Here is a 5,933-nt window from a genome sequence, read left to right as displayed (position 1 = left end):
CAAGACCAGTCTGTAGTTGTAGTTTATATACAGTACCCTAGACCAGTCTGTAGTTGTAGTTTATATACAGTACCCTAGACCAGTACCCTAGACCGGTCTGTAGTTGTAGTTTATATACAGTACCCTAGACCAGTCTGTAGTTGTAGTTTATATACAGTACCCTAGACCAGTCTGTAGTTGTAGTTTATATACAGTACCCAAGACCAGTACCCTAGACAGGGCTGTAGTTGTAGTTTATATACAGTACCCAAGACCAGGCTGTAGTTGTAGTTTATATACAGTACCCAAGACCAGTCTGTAGTTGTAGTTTATATACAGTACCCAAGACCAGGCTGTAGTTGTAGTTTATATACAGTACCCAAGACCAGTCTGTAGTTGTAGTTTATATACAGTACCCTAGACCGGTCTGTAGTTGTAGTTTATATACAGTACCCTATACCAGTCTGTAGTTGTAGTTTATATACAGTACCCTAGACCAGTCTGTAGTTGTAGTTTATATACAGTACCCTAGACCGGTCTGTAGTTGTAGTTTATATACAGTACCCTATACCAGTCTGTAGTTGTAGTTTATATACAGTACCCTATACCAGTCTGTAGTTGTAGTTTACATACAGTACCCAAGACCGGTCTGTAGTTGTAGTTTATATACAGTACCCTAGACCAGTACCCTAGACCAGTACCCTAGACCAGTACCCTAGACCAGTCTGTAGTTGTAGTTTATATACAGTACCCTAGACCAGTCTGTAGTTGTAGTTTATATACAGTACCCTAGACCAGTACCCTAGACCAGTACCCTAGACCAGTACCCTAGACCAGTACCCTAGACCAGTCTGTAGTTGTAGTTTATATACAGTACCCTAGACCAGTCTGTAGTTGTAGTTTATATACAGTACCCAAGACCAGTCTGTAGTTGTAGTTTATATACAGTACCCTAGACCAGTCTGTAGTTGTAGTTTATATACAGTACCCTAGACCGGTCTGTAGTTGTAGTTTATATACAGTACCCTAGACCGGTCTGTAGTTGTAGTTTATATACAGTACCCTAGACCAGTCTGTAGTTGTAGTTTATATACAGTACCCTAGACAGGGCTGTAGTTGTAGTTTATATACAGTACCCTAGACCGGTCTGTAGTTGTAGTTTATATACAGTACCCTAGACCGGTCTGTAGTTGTAGTTTATATACAGTACCCTAGACCGGTCTGTAGTTGTAGTTTATATACAGTACCCTAGACCGGTCTGTAGTTGTAGTTTATATACAGTACCCTAGACCAGTCTGTAGTTGTAGTTTATATACAGTACCCTAGACCAGTCTGTAGTTGTAGTTTATATACAGTACCCTAGACCGGTCTGTAGTTGTAGTTTATATACAGTACCCAAGACAGGGCTGTAGTTGTAGTTTATATACCCTAGACCGGTTTGTGGAAATGTGAAATTAATATAGGAGAATATAACACATTAGATCTGGTAAAAGATAATACATCTTTGAGAGAAAGGCCATACATTCAGATAGGAGTCTAGGTGTAACTTAGATTGTGGCCACCAGATGGCAGCAGTGTGTGTGCAAAGCTTCAGACTGATCAAGTGAAGAATTACATGACTACACAATATGTTGTATTAAGTCTGCTAGGAGTTTGTCCAAATGTGCCTAATAGGTCAATTGATATATTTTCAAGTACATAACTATAAAGAACATGCAAAAATTATATGGTAATAAAAATGTTTAGTTTACACACCCAGGACTGTCATACGTGTTGGATCATTGGCTTATACACTAATTTTCACGCCTCTAGAGGGCCGGTCGGGGTGGGTGTGAAGTCAGACTGCAGACCCCAGTTCCTACATTTAAATATAAAAATTATTTTATAAAACAAAACTATGCTACATTTTATCTCTGGGACCCTCAGGATGATAATCAGAGCAAGATTACTGAATGTAAGAACATTATTTACCTTCATAGGTGAATCTATCAAACCAGTTGTCGCGATATAAGTTTTTTGTTCTTGCGCACTCTCCTCAAACAATAGCATGGTATTTATTTAGCTGTAATCGCTACTGTAAATTGGATACTGCAGTTAGATTAACAATAATTTAAGCTTTCTGCCCATATAAGACATGTCTATGTCCCGGAAAGTTGGCTTTAGTATACAACATCATTCTAGTCACATTAGCAACAACTGTCCCGGTTTAGGGACACCAATCCTGTAGTTAAATTGGTTCCAAGTGTTTGAAATATAAACAATAATACAAGACTTGACGTCCCTGCAGTGGAATAAGAATAATAAAGAATAAGAGGTAAGAAAGTAGAACTATGTTATTTCTATGCTAGAAGTACTAGGCTGTACATCCTATAGATGTTTCCAAGCCATGTTGTGGAAAAGCCAGGAGGAAAATCCAAACGTGGATATATTGTTGCACTTTCAACCTTATACAGGTCTAACCTGACATGTGACTAAAGCAGGGGATTCAAACTGACACAAATGACAGACATTACATGGAACTGCACTGGACTTGTAGATCGTTGAATCTGCAGGAACAGCCATCACACCACCAACCTACTACAGTCACAGCCATCACACCACCAACCTACTACAGTCACAGCCATCACACTACCAACCTACTACAGTCACAGCCATCACACCACCAACCTACTACAGTCACAGCCATCACACCACCAAACTACTACAGTCACAGCCATCACACCACCAAACTACTACAGTCACAGCCATCACACCACCAACCTACTACAGTCACAGCCATCACACCACCAACCTACTACAGTCACAGCCATCACACCACCAACCTACTACAGTCACATCCATCACACCACCAACCTACTACAGTCACAGCCATCACACCACCAACTACTACAGTCACAGCCATCACACCACCAACCTACTACAGTCACAGCCATCACACCACCAACCTACTACAGTCACAGCCATCACACCACCAAACTACTACAGTCACAGCCATCACACCACCAACCTACTACAGTCACAGCCATCACACCACCAACCTACTACAGTCACAGCCATCACACCACCAACCTACTACAGTCACAGCCATCACACCACCAAACTACTACAGTCACAGCCATCACACCACCAACCTACTACAGTCACAGCCATCACACCACCAACCTACTACAGTCACAGCCATCACACCACCAACCTACTACAGTCACAGCCATCACACCACCAACCTACTACAGTCACAGCCATCACACCACCAAACTACTACAGTCACAGCCATCACACCACCAACCTACTACAGTCACAGCCATCACACCACCAACCTACTACAGTCACAGCCATCACACCACCAACCTACTACAGTCACAGCCATCACACCACCAACCTACTACAGTCACAGCCATCACACCACCAACCTACTACAGTCACATCACACCACCAGCCTACTACAGTCACAGCCATCACACCACCACCTACTACAGTCACAGCCATCACACCACCAACCTACTACAGTCACAGCCGTCACACCACCAGCCTACTACAGTCACTACAGTCACAGCCATCACACCACCAACCTACTACAGTCACAGCCGTCACACCACCAACCTACTACAGTCACAGCCATCACACCACCAACCTACTACAGTCACAGCCATCACACCACCAACCTACTACAGTCACAGCCATCACACCACCAACCTACTACAGTCACAGCCATCACACCACCAACCTACTACAGTCACAGCCATCACACCACCAGCCTACTACAGTCACACCACCAACCTACTACAGTCACAGCCATCACACCACCAACCTACTACAGTCACAGCCATCACACCACCAACCTACTACAGTCACACCACCAGCCTACTACAGTCACAGCCATCACACCACCAAACCTACTACAGTCACAGCCATCACACCACCAACCTACTACAGTCACAGCCATCACACCACCAACCTACTACAGTCACAGCCATCACACCACCAACCTACTACAGTCACAGCCACCACCACCTACTACAGTCACAGCCATCACACCACCAACCTACTACAGTCACACCACCAACCTACTACAGTCACACCACCACCACCTACTACAGTCACAGCCATCACACTACCAACCTACTACAGTCACAGCCATCACACCACCAACCTACTACAGTCACACCACCAACACCACCAACCTACTACAGTCACACCACCAACCTACTACAGTCACACCACCAAACTACTACAGTCACAGCCATCACACCACCAACCTACTACAGTCACAGCCATCACACCACCAACCTACTACAGTCACAGCCATCACACCACCAACCTACTACAGTCACACCACCAACCTACTACAGTCACACCACCAACCTACTACAGTCACAGCCATCACACCACCAAACCTACTACAGTCACAGCCATCACACCACCAAACTACTACAGTCACAGCCACACACCACCAACCTACTACAGTCACAGCCATCACACCACCAACCTACTACAGTCACAGCCATCACACCACCAGCCTACTACAGTCACAGCACAGTCACACCACCAAACTACTACAGTCACAGCCATCACACCACCAAACTACTACAGTCACAGCCATCACAGTCACACCAACACTACTACAGTCACAGCCATCACACCACCAACCTACTACAGTCACAGCCATCACACCACCAACCTACTACAGTCACAGCCATCACACCACCAACCTACTACAGTCACAGCCACCAACCTACTACAGTCACACCACCAACCTACTACAGTCACAGCCATCACACCACCAACCTACTACAGTCACAGCCCTCACACCACCAACCTACTACAGTCACAGCCATCACACCACCAACCTACTACAGTCACAGCCATCACACCACCAAACTACTACAGTCACAGCCATCACACCACCAACCTACTACAGTCACAACAGTCACACCACCAGCCTACTACAGTCACACCACCAACCTACTACAGTCACACCACCAACCTACTACAGTCACACCACCAAACTACTACAGTCACACCACCAACCTACTACAGTCACACCACCAAACTACTACAGTCACAGCCATCACACCACCAACCTACTACAGTCACAGCCATCACACCACCAACCTACTACAGTCACAGCAGTCACACCACCAAACTACTACAGTCACACCACCAACCTACACACACACCACACAAACTACTACAGTCACAGCCATCACACCACCAACCTACTACAGTCACAGCCATCACACCACCAGCCTACTACAGTCACACCACCAAACCTACTACAGTCACAGCCGTCACACCACCAACCTACTACAGTCACACCACACACCACCAAACTACTACAGTCACACCATCAACAACCTACTACAGTCACAGCCATACTACACCACCAACCTACTACAGTCACAGCCATCACACCACCAGCCTACTACAGTCACAGCCATCACACCACCAACCTACTACAGTCACATCCATCACACCACCAACCTACTACAGTCACATCCATCACACCACCAGCCTACTACAGTCACACCACCAACCTACTACAGTCACACCACCAACCTACTACAGTCACAGCTGTCACACCACCAACCTACTACAGTCACATCCATCACACCACCAACCTACTACAGTCACACCACCAACCTACTACAGTCACATCCATCACACCACCAACCTACTACAGTCACAGCCATCACACCACCAACCTACTACAGTCACACCACCAACCTACTACAGTCACACCACCAGCCTACTACAGTCACACCACCAACCTACTACAGTCACACCACCAACCTACTACAGTCACAGCCGTCACACCACCAACCTACTACAGTCACATCCATCACACCACCAACCTACTACAGTCACAGCCATCACACCACCAACCTACTACAGTCACAGCCATCACACCACCAACCTACTACAGTCACAGCCATCACACCACCAACCTACTACAG

This window comes from Oncorhynchus keta, unplaced genomic scaffold (assembly GCF_023373465.1).
Source record: "Oncorhynchus keta strain PuntledgeMale-10-30-2019 unplaced genomic scaffold, Oket_V2 Un_contig_1679_pilon_pilon, whole genome shotgun sequence".
NCBI lineage: Eukaryota > Metazoa > Chordata > Actinopteri > Salmoniformes > Salmonidae > Oncorhynchus > Oncorhynchus keta.
This window is presented reverse-complemented; position numbering follows the sequence as displayed.